We start from the raw sequence: 15188 nt of genomic DNA, 5'->3' as shown, positions 1-15188 counted from the left end.
ATGAAACTTTTAGGTATAGGGAAAGCACCCATGGACATCCCAATCCGTCTGGACAGTCTACGGTCGCCAGGTTTTGACCATTGGGCCCTTAACGAAGCCAAAACGGAAACATTGGCAATTGTGCCACCCTAGACCAATGACACGGGAGAGGATGGCCATGAAACAGTGTACGGGCATGGAAACCACCTAAATCCCCACCCGTGAAAAGTTTCATGGGTATCGCAATCCGTCTCAATGGGCTACGGTGGCACAATCATGAGTGTTTGACCATTGGGTCCTTAGCGAATTGTGCCACCCTAGACCATGACCATGAAACTTTGCAAGGGTAGGGAAAGGACTTAAAATACCCACCCATGTAAAGTATCATGGGCAACGAAATCTGTCTCGATGGTCTACCATGGCACAAATGCTAGTTTTTTACCATTGGACCCTTAGCGAAGCCAAAACAAAAAAATTGGTGATTGTGCCACCTTAGACCGACGAGACGGGAGCAGATGGTTGTGAAACATTGCACCAGTAAGGAAAGCACTTAAATCCCCACTCCTCTAAAGTCTCATTGCCATCGCAATCCATCTCCTGGAAACATTTCCTTACGGCCTTCCCCCAACAAGGGGGTTTCCCCCGTTTGCCGGCCCGTGGGTCATGGTTCGTGCGGGGTTTGTCGGCCCACACCATATTGTGTACAACTATAAGACAGTGGTGCTCGGTTGAGATGGGAACGGGGCAGACGGTGGTGCGAAGGACGGGTGAGGTGAGGCGACGAGTTCCCCACACTCCTCTTGTGACGTTGAGATGCAACCCCCTCCCCCCCCCCCCCCCTCGGGCGAGTGCCAAGGCTACCTTCGGGCCGTTTTCAGGTCTACCGGGGGTGATGAGTGACGGCGGACCGTGTCCAAGACAGAGGCACTGACTACTGTAAGCTCCCACCTGGGCCGCAGTGTGATCAAGGAGCGCGGTGGACGTTTTTTTTACCGCAAGCTACGTGCGGCTTGTATCGATACGGAAGGTCCCAAACCCGTGTGCATAAGTAAACCAAAAGCTATTTCTTTATTTTTTTCTTTTTGTGATCCATTGATATTTCAAATAAATAGAATTTTATTGTTAAGGTATACTTTTAAAAAATAAAAAATTATATATATATATATATATATTTGCTTAAATTGCCACATAAATAATTAGGTTGAGATATCTTGGGTTTTAATTTAGTTACATTATTTAAAATAAAAAATAAAAAATGACATGGCTATTGAGGTGGCCATGCATGAATGACACGGTCATCCATGTGGCAAGCTAATGTGGATGATTGATGACATGGAATGCATAGGTGGAAAGATGAGGTGGCGGATGGGATCCCCTCATTTGCCATGTCATATGATGATGTGTCAAAATGGTGACATGTAATGATTAGGTGACAAAAAAGGACGTGATGAGTTGGCAAGGTGGCAATGTGGCATGCTTGGTGGCGAGTGATGTGGCAAGCCATGCAAGCAATACTTACACGTGGCATGTGAGGTGGTGGATGAGATGGCACTTAAGGTGAAGTGGCATGCAAGGTGGCAGTGGAGGGTGGTGGATGAGTTGGCAATTAGAGTGACATGGCAAGCCAAGTGTTACGATCAAAGTGTTGAGTGTGGTGATGTGGAAGGTGAGATGGGATGATGACATGGACCTTTGGTGATGTGGCGGCCTCCTTGTATGAGGTGGACTAGCCAACTAGGATTGGGAGAGTAGAACCAATCCATGGTTGGTTGACAAGTGTCAAAATTTTTAGGTTTGGTATTTACCAAACCGAAGGAGGTACACCTCAAGTCTTTTCCTTACTCAAATTGACTCAATTTTTTTCTATAAGTACTTTGCACTAAGAGTTATGACATAAATGAAAATCAAAATGAGTGGCAATGTACATTATTTATTAGATTTTTTTAAAAATATATCAAGGTTCTCTAAGCAGTCTTAGTTATTTTCTAAGGTAGATCTTCAAAAAATGAGCCGTTGAAGTTTAAATTTTTTTGCATGGTCACATTCCTTAAGTCATAATCTATCAAATTACCGTTAGATCTTTCAAAATATGTTCTACATCATTGGATATCAGGTGTAAAAAAATTAGGTTTTTATAAATAGAAATTCTAACAAAGAAAAATGAATATTGATTTTTCAAAGATCCAAAAAATTATCAATAAATCAAGTTAAATTGCTTGCCATGTGAACATTTCATGTGCAAGAGGGTAAGTAAAGAAAAAAAGCCCATAAAAAGTTAAAAGTATTTCTTCATGAAGGTCACAATGTTGTGACAAGGTGTGACAGGCTGAACCAGATTAGTCCTTGCACAATTAAATTCCCATTTAGATGTTAAAAAATGAAGATCGGAGCTTTTCATTGTGTTTGCAACTATGTGCTTTATGTGGCTACCAAATCTTACCTCTTCAAAGTAAGTGCAAGCAAGTCAAATGTACGTATGAATGGCAAAGAAGAGGCCGTTTCTTGGTTGTCTTGGTGGGGAAAACTGTTGAAAGTGGGTACACCTTATCATGCATACACCCTTGCCGATTGTTGGAATCAGGGTTGCAGAGAAACGCACACAGCTTGGAGAAGACGAAGGAATCTCAAGGCACACAATAGAGAGTGTGTTCTTAGTGTGCAATGGAAAGATAGATAGCCCTAGAGTGATTGGCATATGTACAATGCTCGGGGGAAAAAACCTCCTAAAGAGGGAAAAAATACCCCGACGGTCCTAGTGTGTTCACACACATCACTACCATATGTATATGGTAACAAATCCCCCCTGGAGTGATGCAGTGAACGAGAGCTGGCACATGAGTATAGGTAAGTGCCATGCCCTAAGGACATGATCAACAAAGGGGAGTAAGCCCAAAGCTTTGCTGAAAGCTTCAAGCTTCTCACAAAACAAGGCCTTTGTAAAAAGGTCTGCAAGGTTATCCTTTGTTGGCACATAAGCCAAGCTGATCTCCCCTGCTGAGAGCCTCTCCCTGAGATATGCACATCAATGTCCTTTGTGCAAACATGAAAAACTGGGTTGCTCGCAACTGCCAATGTGCTCTAACTGTCAATGTAGATAGTGTTGGCAGTGTCCTGTCCAACACCCAAATCATCCATAAGGCATATAAGCCATACACACTCAACCGTAGCTATGAAGATAGCCATGTAATCAGCCTCACAACTCGAAGTGGCCATAGTAGGTTGCTTCTTGCTCAACCATGATATACATGAACTACTAAGCATGAAACAAAAACCACTTGTGGACACTCGCGTGTCAAAACAACCAACCCAATCTGAGTCGGAAAAAGCATGTAAATCTGGCGGCAATGATCCCCCCTTGGGATAAAACAAGCCAAGATGTAAAGTGCCACTAAGGTAGCGAAAAATCCTCTTGACAACTTGCCAATGCTTAGACCCTGGGCTATGCATAAATCTGCTCACCTGTGAGACTGCAAACTGAATATCCGGCCTTGTGTTGCATACATAAATGAGGCAACCAACAGTAGTTTGATAAAGAGTGACATCAGCAAGATCGCAAGCATCATGTAGACTCAAATTCAAACCTGTTTCCATGGGAGTGGCAATAGGTTTGCAATCCTCAAGTCCAAACTTACATAGCAATGTCTCTATGTAACTTTTTTGACACAAGGCAATACCACCATCACAGTGCTTAAACTGTATGCCCAAATAATGATGCAACAGGCCCTAATCTTTCATCTTGAAAGCAGCATTCAAATCAGCCTTAAATTCAACAATATGTCTCTCATTTGGTCTAGTGATCAGCAAATCATCCACATAAAGAACCACAATGAGAAGTACATCACCCTCACGCTTTACATACAATGTGCTTTCTGTTGGACTGTTACGAAAGCCTCGTTTGACCAAATGAGTGTCAGCTTTCTCATACCAAGCACGAGGAGATTGCTTCAACCCATACAAAGCCTTCTTCCCTCTGCACACTTTGTTCTCTTGTCCTTTTATAACAAAACCGCGAGGCTGCGTTACATAAACTTCCTCAAATATGTCACCATTCAAGAAAGCAGTAACAATGTCTGATTGATATACATCCCAACCAAAATGAGTTGCCAATGCACATAGAAAACACACAGTAGTCATACGACAAGTGGGAGAAAAGGTCTCTTCATAATCTATGTCTTTCTGCTGTGCATAACCCTTTGCAACAAGTGGAGCCTTATGGAAATCGATCTTACCATCCGGCTTGCGTTTCAACTTGTAAACCCACTTCGTACCAATGGCATATTTGCCAGGAGGCAAATCACATAAAGTCCATATTTCATTTTCTATAAGTGCATCATATTGTGATTGCATGGCAGCCATCCAATTTTTTGAATTCTGGGCTTCATTAAAAGACAGAGGCTCCTCAACATCATGTAAGCTAGACACAGCCAAAGCATAACAATCTGATGCATAAGATGCATGGCGAGAGCCTAAATGAGTACGATTAGACAAAGGTACATCCAATTTACTGTTACGCAAAGTGCGCACGAGCCATTTTGACATACCTTAGCCTGCTCATTTTCAGCCCTTTCCTCATCAAGTACATCATGTACATCTGCGTCAGTAATAGGCTGATTTGTAACATTTTCAGAAACCCCCATAGGCAGTACATTTGCCTCATTGGAACTTACATTCGTATTTCCACCACTGAAAAGAGGCAACAAAGTGTCATAAATGTCCTGTGAGATTACATTACTTTCTCTAGTACATGACAGCAAGGGCTGAGTAGAATCTTTCACAAACACTACATCCCGTGAAACCAAAATCCATTTTGTTTGAGGATGATACAACATGTAACCTTTTCTTTCAACACTATAACCAACAAAAATACATTTGACATCCTTATCATCCAATTTTCTGCGCTGTGTTTGTGGCACCAAAGCATATGCCAAACAGCCAAAAACACGCATGTGCTCAATAGAAGGCTTTCTATCATGCCATGCCTCATATGGAGTAATAGACTACAAAGCTTTCGTAGGACACCTGTTTAGTACATAAGTGGCACCACATGATGGCCTCAAGCCAAAAAGAATGCGGCAAAGCTTGACTTTTGACCATACATCGTGCCATTTCTGTAAGTGACTTGTTTTTCCTCTCAGCAACACCATTTTGTTGAGGTGTATAAGGCACTGTACATTGGTGTTTTATCCCACGACTAGCCAGAAAGGCATTGAATTCATTAGACATATACTCCCCCCCTCGATCGGAACGGAGGGTGCCCATAGTACATTAAGGACATTTTCAGCCATAGCCAAAAATTGTTTGAAGCACATAAAAACTTCAGACTTCGCTTTAAGCGGAAATACCCATGCATGCCTAGAGTAATCATCAATGAAAGTCACGAAATAAAGGTAATTGCCCAAGGATGGACATCACTATGCACAAGCTGCAACCTGCATGTGGCCCGAACTGAACCATCCTTTGGAAACTTAGAACGTTGCTCCCCAATACTAATGCCAATACAAAAGGTTAAAAAGTGTTGTTAATGTCAATGTAAAAAGTTCACCTACATCCCAAAATCTCCTCCACGTAAATAGAGCCAAATAGGTCTACATCCTTTTATTAATAGGAATCTCTTCAGATTCCTGGCCCAAAAACAAAAAAATCGAGTTTGCCACCTCATTCCCAGGCACACTGCTCCTGCTTCATTGCCATTGCAGGGTTCTCTAAACCCCGCGAGAGGTCGTCGATGCACTACAAAGAGTCCATCTAGCCCGTGCCTTGCTGTAAACATGCTACCTAGTTCGTCTCCTACTCTAGAGCTCTCATTCACGTGCTTGGCACCGTGAGCCCCTTCCTCTGCCAATAGCCAGCAATGCCAACACTCCTTTGGAAACTCGTTAGCAACGTGTCGATCCTCCCATTTCCATCTTCCCCAAGAATTGCTTAGGCTCCATGCACCCCCTTACTCTGCTTGCACGACATCCTCTATATCAATCAGCACATGAGAGATTTTAACCTTGTTGCAACAATGCTATGAGGCCTCAAACACTGTGCCGCCTTGTGAATCCCTGCCTAATTGCAACGAGCTAGGTTTGCATACATGCAGGGACTGCAGGAGAGCAACCACGGTGAGGTGATGGCGAGAGAGCAAGAGAGAGAGAGAGAGAGAGAGAGAGAGAGAGAGAGAGAGAGAGAGAGAGAGAGAGAGAGAGAGAGAGAGAGAGAGAGAGAGAGCACCACTAATTTGACCATCTGCCTTTTCATTTGCACGATCGACAGAAGGAGAAAGCTGCGTGCCCCTACGAACCTGCACAGTGCACCCCTCTCTGCGCAGACGAGAGAGAGACAAAGGAGGACCCAAAAAAATATACCTGTCACCCGCTCCCTCGCCTTCGCTGTGGACATGCCAAAAATGTGATCCTCTCTCTCTCTCTCTCTCTCTCTCTCTCTCTCTCTCTCTCTCTCTCTCTCTCTCTCTCTCTCTCCACGTGTCCTCCCTCCCTCTTTTCTCCTCAAAGATCTGAAGAGATCAGCGGATATAATTATATCCCATGAATCACTCACCTATTGCAATCATGCAAGACTCTATATGAAGAGTCAATTGTAATCAGGAGAGTAGTGTGCTCTTTCTTCATTTTCATTATCCCTCTCTAGTAGCAGTTGAACTCTCCTTTCATAAGTGCAATTCAATTTTATTCTAAGACTTCCATTAAGTGCTTGCGCTGTCCTGATTAACATTAATTATCTCAAAAATCTCCCAAAAGAAAACACCTCTGCAAAATCTTTCGATGGCATAGTCAAAGATGGTAGCGAGGTTTAACTCTTGGAATTGCAAACAGTTGTCATTAGCCTTTCCCACCTCAAAAATCAGATCACACAACCATTCAAAAAATAGAATAGTCGGGTCGTTCGACCCCATAGTTGGGTTGTAGGAGACTTCAATGGAAAAGATGAAGCTCGGAGGTGTTGCAACGATAGTAAGCACCAACAACATAGTTTTTAAGGAAGTGAGATCCTTAGAATACTCATGCCTCCAATTTAAAGGCGATAATGACACAAACCTCACTCCATCTCATGGATGTATTCTTCCATTGGTGTTGCATGGAAGCATTTCCTTGTGATGAGACATGCTACACAACTTTCCACCATGATTGAGGCAACATTAGATCTAAGTCTATACTATCTGTGCACAAGGACTATGAGTGATGCCACCTAAGTAGGTTCATGGTGAATAATGTCACTCTTATACATGCTTAACCTATTCCTCTCACAAAGCACCATACATAAAGGTCATGTTACCAAAGACAGCAAATAGGTCCTCCCAATTTTCGTTTTGGGTTGTATTAAAGGGTATCTCAAGGAGATGCTCTTGTGGCTTTGAGGGGGGAAAAAGGGAGGAGGCAACATGTGGAGGAGAAAGGAGGGGGGGAAGGAGAGAAAGAAGAAAGAGAATTTTTGACGTCGTCGGAATCGGTGGGATATTTTTGTGTGCCAATTTTGGTTTGAGGTTGATTAAAGGGTATCTTGGGAGATGCCTTTCATAGGTTTGAAGTGAAAAAAAGGGGGAGAAGGCACGTGGAAGGGAGAGAAAAAGGAAGGTGGCACGCGCTGCATTGTTTTAAGATTTTCTCATCTTTATTACTTTTTGACAATTGAGATCCGATTTTGACACCATCTGTGTATCTCTCTCGCTCTGGTTTCTCTCACGAAGATGGTGATAGATGGAGGCTTGCACATGCACAGAGAATGGGGTGGAGGGTGGCTGCAGTGCATTGAGGAACACACACAGAGCGCCCTTGTTGTGGCGGGTGAAGCAGGGCAGCCGGATCTATCCGTCTCCTTTCTCTGCACAGGGAAGGCCGCATAGATTGGTCGCTCCTCAGCAATGCGTGTGTGAAGAAGAAAAAGTATGGGGGCTTTGCGAGTGGCCGATGGCCTGGCGACGACGGAGCGCGAAGGGAAGGCTCTGCAATGCTGCGATGGCGACGACAAAGCGTGAAGGGGAAGGCTCTGCAATGCACACAATTTTACTTTTGCTTGTTGAGTTGACTCCAAATCTAGGTAGATTATATATAATGCATTGAAGCGGTCCGAGGCGGGCAACAAGAAGAGCGGCCTCTAAACACCCTTCAAGGCTCCCGTGCTGCTCAATTGGGGTTGGGGCAAGCACAATCAGAGACAAAAACAACCCACAGCCAGAAACCAAACAAGAAAAGGGGCACCACCTAGTTGTAGATGCGAACTAGGACGGACGTGATATCTCCTTGTACTCAAATGCACAAAGAGAGGGGAATGCAAGATAGCCACACACACCAAACAAAAACATTCACCACGCTAGAGAGAGGTAAAGAGCACAAATCAACTTGAGCAACTCAGTCTTAGCTTTAAAGATTAGATGCACACAAAGCTTGATGAGAAATAGAGAGACAACACAAAAATTGACCTTGTTGCCAATACACAAATTATCTTAGGGTCACGGGAGCCCTCTCACCGAGGACCCTCTTACAATTGACCTTTTAGGCAAACAATTCAACAAGCCCTCAAACCACCAAGTATGAAATGGCACAACAAACTTCAAGGACAATATACCTTCAACCACCTAATGATCCAACTTATCAAGTCAATTTGGAGAGAAGAGTCGTAGTTGCAGCATACAATTGCACCCAAAACTATAAATCTTATTTATGCACAAGAGTAGGCTACAAGTGTGGTGAAGAGTATGGCATACACTCCACTCCTCTAGATGGCATAACTAACTTCAAGCTTCTCCATGCACCTATGTGTAATGATGGAATAGAGAACTCACGATGCACACACTCTACACAACTAGGCTTGAAGAGTGGTGTGTTATGTGTTGAGAATGGTGTGGTGTAGCGTGATTATGTGATGATTCACAAGGGAGAGAAGGGCTCTATTTATAGGTTTTAGAAGCCCCAATTAAGATTAGACCTAAACAAGTTTATTTGAAGAAATAAAAGATTGTGCATATTTTATTTTTTTAAATGAGGGTGGGTCTCTCTTGTTTGAGTCACATGGATGTGGGCTCAAGGGAAGAGAATTATTGAGGATGAAAGGAGAGAGGGATTGAGTGAATAATTTGGGAGTGCCTACTCTAGTAGAAGGTGCATTTTACAATAAGGTTAGTGGTTAGTAGTTAGTAATTATCACTAAAAAATATTTACAAAATCATTCACCAAATGGTGAGATATATGATGAGAAAAGTTAGAGAAGGGATGAGCTTGTAAAGAGAGGTTGAAGCTTTGGAGAAGTTGACATTCACATTTTTACAGCACCGGAAGAAGAAGCAGTCAGCATGGCGAAGTAGCGCGTGTCGATGAAGCTATGTTATCTTCAAACCTTGAAAAATTCATGATAAAAGCCTTCATTTGCAGAGGTTATCCTTGGATTTTTTCTGATTTTTAAAAGTTCTTTACAAAGCTGAAGAGAGTATGGTAATATGGACATATATGTAGAGAGAAAGGGGGACACATAGGGTGTAGAAATGGAGGATGAAGGCTATGGAGGTGTGAGAGATGTGGCAATGGTGAAGAGGGTGATTTAGGACATGGGAGTTGCAAGTTTGGGAGTGGGAAGGAGAGGGAGGAGTGTGTATGAAAGAGGAAAATGATAAAGTGGAAGAGGGAGTGTGGCTGCATAGCATGGGCAAACTGGGGTCCACCAATAAAATCATAGCTCACAGCTCGTAGCTCAAAAAAATATGAAAAAATTTGAGGTAAAATTTCAGCTCACGAGCTACAACTTTTGTTTGTATCACCTTTTCAAATTCGGGGAGCATGTGATCTTTAAAAATTCAGCAAAACCGACTATTTTTTCCACTGCACAAGGTCCTTGTGAGGTCCTTCTTTGGATGATTCTTTTGAATACCTCCAAGAGTGAGCTCCCCATGGTGCATGCATAATTATGAAAAATCCTTTTATTTAGGCCCTATATACAATGAAATATTTACACAAATGAGCCATAATATACTTATATTTTATTATTTTTTTGGCTCAACTAGCCAAGTGACTAGCTAATTAAGGGTTTTCAAAAAGATATGGGAAAAGTCCCCTAACTCACACACACCTATATACAGTGAAATGGTAGGGATAACCAAAATGTTTGAGTGATTTGATAGGGTGAGGTAGCTTACTATGACAATTATGAAAAGCCGAAAAACGGCTATCAGTATGTACTATAGACCCAGTAGTGAAGTGCCTTACTATGGAGACAAATTTCTACAAGCTTGGTGCATGTAAATATTCACCCTTGGAAGAGAGAGAGAGAGAGAGAGGGAGAGAGAAAACCTAAAATGGTTTAAGAATTTGTTGATGGTTTACTAAAATAATATACGTGCCTTACTATGGAGACAAATTTCTACAAGCTTGGTGCATGTAAATATTTACCCTTGGAATAGAGAGAGAGAGAGAGAGAGAGAGAGAGAGAGAGAGAGAGAGAACCTAAAACGGTTTAAGAAGTTGTTGATGGTTTACTAAAAGGCAAAAATATTAGTTTTGTAGATGCCATTCATGACTTTCCTTTTTTTTTTTTCAATAGCAAAACTCACAACTGTGAGTGAATTATATTGAACAGCCCAAAAAATTACAAGGTCTTGGCATGCTCTTGTTGAGCCATGACATCATCCAAGGACTATAATTACATCAGCTATCAAGGCGGCCACCCCACGCACCCGCCCCCTCCTCCTCGATACACAAGGTCCATAAACTTGTCCTTATGAGATCTTTTATTTGCTGATGGCCAAGATTTCCCCCCGTCCTAGTCATTCCATCTGCTGACCCAACAGGCACAAGTAGTCCTAGACCAATCCTCTGAGTGTTGCTTGCGCCCGAGCGTCCATATTAGCTCTTTGCTTTCTTGAGTGATTTCTGCGAAGCTTGCCACCTCAAAACCTCCTTTAAACACACGGTGATTCCTTGTCTTCCATATGTTATGTAAGAAGAAGTATCTGACGATTTGAGTGCTGACGAGGAGGGCAGGACTTTCTGAATTCTTACCTCCAAGGAATAGGTCAGTCTTGAAGAAACTAATTTTCCATGTTCTTTGGACCCACTTGCATATTTTCCTTGTGAGGCCTTTAATAGTTGGGCAGTCCATGAATACGTGGGCCAGATCTTCACTAGCCATCCTGCACCCCAAGCATCGATCTGACCCAATCCCTCTCTCTTGAATCTTCACCCCCGTCAGTAGAGCACCCCAAATTACCTTTCATAGAAAAACCTTCATGTGTTGTAGAACCTTTGGCTTCCATATGTTCTCCATTACTTGCTCCCACCTTTCCTCCAGCCATTGCTTTTTCCATAGCTTGTTAAGGGGGATAGACCAATTCTTCTTATGCATCATTGTCTGATAAATGCTTTTAGGATGGGGTTTCCATAAGAGACTGCTTCTGGGCCATCTCCAGGCATTCCAGTCAAACTCCGAATCACAAATTGGCATCACTAAATTGTGAAGCTCTTTCATCACTTTGTCGACAAGACCTCCAAGCTATTGAGTTGGTACTGGGTAACCAGAAGGTCAATGGTTTTCCAACTCTTGTTGCCACTCTCCCAGAAGTGCACAAGTCGCTTCAGACCCTTATTATTCAGTTTCCTGGCTGTCTCAATCCAATAGGGAGTTTGTGGCAGATCTACAACTTTGGAAGACCAGGGGGACCAATGTAAAATGGAGTTCTTAAAGTATCTGATTTCTTCCCCCCACTTTAAGACTCCTACTGCTCTATTGCATTTTCTTATCAATTCTCCTGAGTTGCCCCCCAGTCTTAAGGTAGACCACTCTCGGGCTAACAGCTTGTCATGAAACTCCACCCCTCTCCACTTTCCACCATTCGAGCCAAGTTTAGCTGCTTCTATCATATCGCTAACCATGACAGCCCAAACTTGATCGTGTTTAGCCAAGGAAACAAAAAACTTGGCGCAACAAGCTTCTGCATGGGCCACAGGGTTAAGAATTCCAAGGCCTCCTTGATACACCGGCCGCGCAACTGATTCCCAATGGGCCCATTGTCATGGCCTGGAGGATTTCGTGTTGTTTTTCCATAAAAACCTTTTAACTGGTTTTAATAACTCTTTCCAGTGACACTTAGCCATCTTGAGAAGCGGGCTAGTGAAGGCAATATAAGAAATCATAAAGGCATTCATCACTTTTATCCGAATTGGGAATGGGAGAAGAGCATACTCCCACCTACTCATTTTAGTTTTGATTTTACTAAGAATATTTGAACAATCTCCAGAGCTTTTTTGCTGACCTAGGGGCACACCTTCAAGAAGAGGAGAGAATCATCTGCAAAAAGTCTTTCTAGGAGTTGGATATTTCCTGGCAAAGCAAGGCCTTGCAACTCCCCTCGTTCCGCACTATCTTCGAACGTCGTGATTGAAGGATGTGATCCTATGGCGAAAAGTAGGGGGGCCAGAGGGCATCCTATTCTGTCGTTGAATAGGAGCTCTGATTGGCTTCCAGTCCCTAGTATGCATACCAATCGACATAGGCAAGTCCCAAAGCCCAGAGCTTCCATGATGGCTTCTATATATGTCCATGTTATTCTGTCATAAGCCTTGTCCAGGTCTAATTGCAACAGAATGCACTCCTGCTTTGTGACAGTTGTGTATTTGATGCCCACCATTGCTACCAAGATGTTATCGTAAATAGACCTTCCTTTTATGAACCCATGTTGGTGTTCCCTTTCTCATCATAGAGCGAGCAGACATGGCCCCGGCTCTTCTTGATTTTTAAAGCCCTAAAAAACCGAGTTTGATTGGAGGCTTCAGGTTGAAGGAAAGTCTCCCTTAAGAAAAAGCCTTGCCTTTCTGATATCTTCCAACTATTCATTAGCAAGGTTAGATTTGGCTTCGAGCCATCATTTGTGCCCCTCCTCAATAGCATGCTCATTGGATTTTATGGAGGTAAGCAATTGTACCTTCGCTATAAGATGCAGAAGGTGTACCTCCCTAGCTTTCTTGAATCGAGGGCCTGAGGTTTTGATTGCTTTTTGGATGCTCCGAGCAAAGAGGTCCCATGCATTGTGTTTGTTGAGGTCGACATCTTTTTTGAGCTTACCCAGTGCTTTCTTGGTTAGATTCCTGAAAAGAGAGTCTTTGAAGAGGTGTGCCCCTGTTACTAAAAGTTTTTTCTCACCTCTTGGGGTCTGCTCCTCCCATTTATTCTTCTTAAAATGTATGTGCAGAGGAATGTGATCCGAAAGGCTTTTTGTTGGGACTACCTTCATCTCCATCAAAGACAATATCCAGTCAGCTTGGTGTGAGCAATAGCATCTGTCCAGCCTGGAGGCAAGGCGGGCATACTGGAGGCTTGTGTAGGTGAAACCAGGCGTGCTGTTCCATGGGCCGACTTCCAATAAGTCGATCACCCCCACTTTTTGCACAAACATTTCCATTTAGACCTTTCCGATCCAGCCAACATACTGGAGGATCCTGTTCTATCCTTGCTCTTTTCTACCATATTGAAGTCGCCAACCAACGGCCACTCCCCTTCAATAGGAGTATCTCTAAGATGAATCCATAGTTTAGCTCTTTCTTTTGCATTGCAAGGGCCGTACACATTCACAACGGTGAAGGGATGCCCTTCCCATTTGATTCTAATCCCGAAGATTCTGTCGGATGGGTGGTTAAGAACCAACTTCGGCTCCAATTCTCTGTCTACAATGGTGAGGATGCCACTGAAACCGTTACTTCCTTCTCCATAGAATACCAATTTCTTTCCTAGCACCTGCTTTCGCTTGCTATGGGCATCTAACTGGTGTTCTTGGATGGCCCAACAGTTGACTGTCTTCTCCATTTTTATTTCCTCCCAGAATAGGGTATTCTTCTTACGGGTTTCCAACCCCTTTATGTTCCAAGATTGGATAGTGAGAGACTCCATCATTGATGAGGGGTTCATTGGGATAGAGGAACAAATTCTTCAACATCCGAATCATCCCCCCCCCCCCTCCTCCTTGGTCACAGGAGAATCCGGGGGTTCCAAGTTAGGGGATTTCTTTTCTTGCAGTGCTGCAAATGGATTTTGCAGTGGGACAGTGAACCCCCCTCCTTTCGAAGGTGTGGAGGATGAATTGGATCCTTTCGCCTCAAGTGTTCTCACGACCTAAAGAACTTTGGAGTCTCTTGCCACTGCCTTCACTCTTGTCTCTGGCCATGGCAGTGGGCTAGATGGGAGGTAGTTGCTCGCACGGTAGACCAAGGAGATCTCGGCTGATTCTTAACCCTATATCCCATGCTGAGGCCCTTTGTGCCAAATTTATGGTCTCATTGGCTAAACAGAACCAAGCTTGGGCTATCATGACCAAGGAAATGCTTGATGCAGCAAAACTGGGATCAAAAGGGGGAAAGTGGAAGGGGGTTGTGTTGCATGACAAAACTTCTTGCCGCGAAGTGGTCTTATCTTAGATCTAGTGGAGTCTCAAGGGAGCTGATGAGGAAGTGCAAAAGTGTAGCTGAGGTTTTGGAATGGGGGGAAGTAACTAGATACTTTAAGAACTCCATTTTGCATTGGTCCCCTTGGCTCTCTAAAATATTGGGGCCGCCGCAAAGCCCCTATTGGATAGAAATGGCCAGGAATGTGAATAATAAGGGGCTCGTTCGACCATAGCAATTATGGGATGGCAACAGGAAGTGCTGGAAAACTGCTGACTCTTTAGCCATCCAATATCAACCGAATGGCTTTGAGACCTTACTAGTCTACAGGGTGATGAAAGATCTTGATAAGGTGGTGATGTCAATCTATGAATCCAACTTGGAATGGGACGCTTGGAGATTCCCGAGAGTAGCCTCTTCTGGAAACCACACTCTAAAGGCATTTACCATACATTAATGCACGAGGATAATTGGTGTAGACCCCTCAACAAATTATGGAAGAGGCACTGGACGGAAAAACGGTGGAAGGGAGTCATGGAGAACATCTGGAAGCCAAGGTGGCCTCAATATATGAAGATATTTCTGTGGAAAGTGATGTGGGGTGCTCTACCGACGACCGTAAAGATATAAGAAAGAGGCATCGGGTCCGATCGTTGCTCGGAGTGCAGAATAGCTAGTGAAGTTCTAGCCCACCTTTTCATGGGATGCCAGGCAATCAGGGGCATGGCTGGGAAAATATGCAAGTGGATTCAAAGAACATGGAAAATTAAGTTCTTCAAGAATGATCAGTTCTTTGGTAGTAACAGGCTGGGAAGTCCCGCTCTTCTCATCTGCACCCAAGTAATC

The sequence above is a fragment of the Adiantum capillus-veneris genome, chromosome 21 (genome assembly GCF_014529385.1).
Source record: "Adiantum capillus-veneris isolate H3 chromosome 21, ASM1452938v2, whole genome shotgun sequence".
Classification (NCBI taxonomy): Eukaryota; Viridiplantae; Streptophyta; class Polypodiopsida; order Polypodiales; family Pteridaceae; genus Adiantum; species Adiantum capillus-veneris.
Note: the sequence above shows the minus strand (reverse complement) of the source record.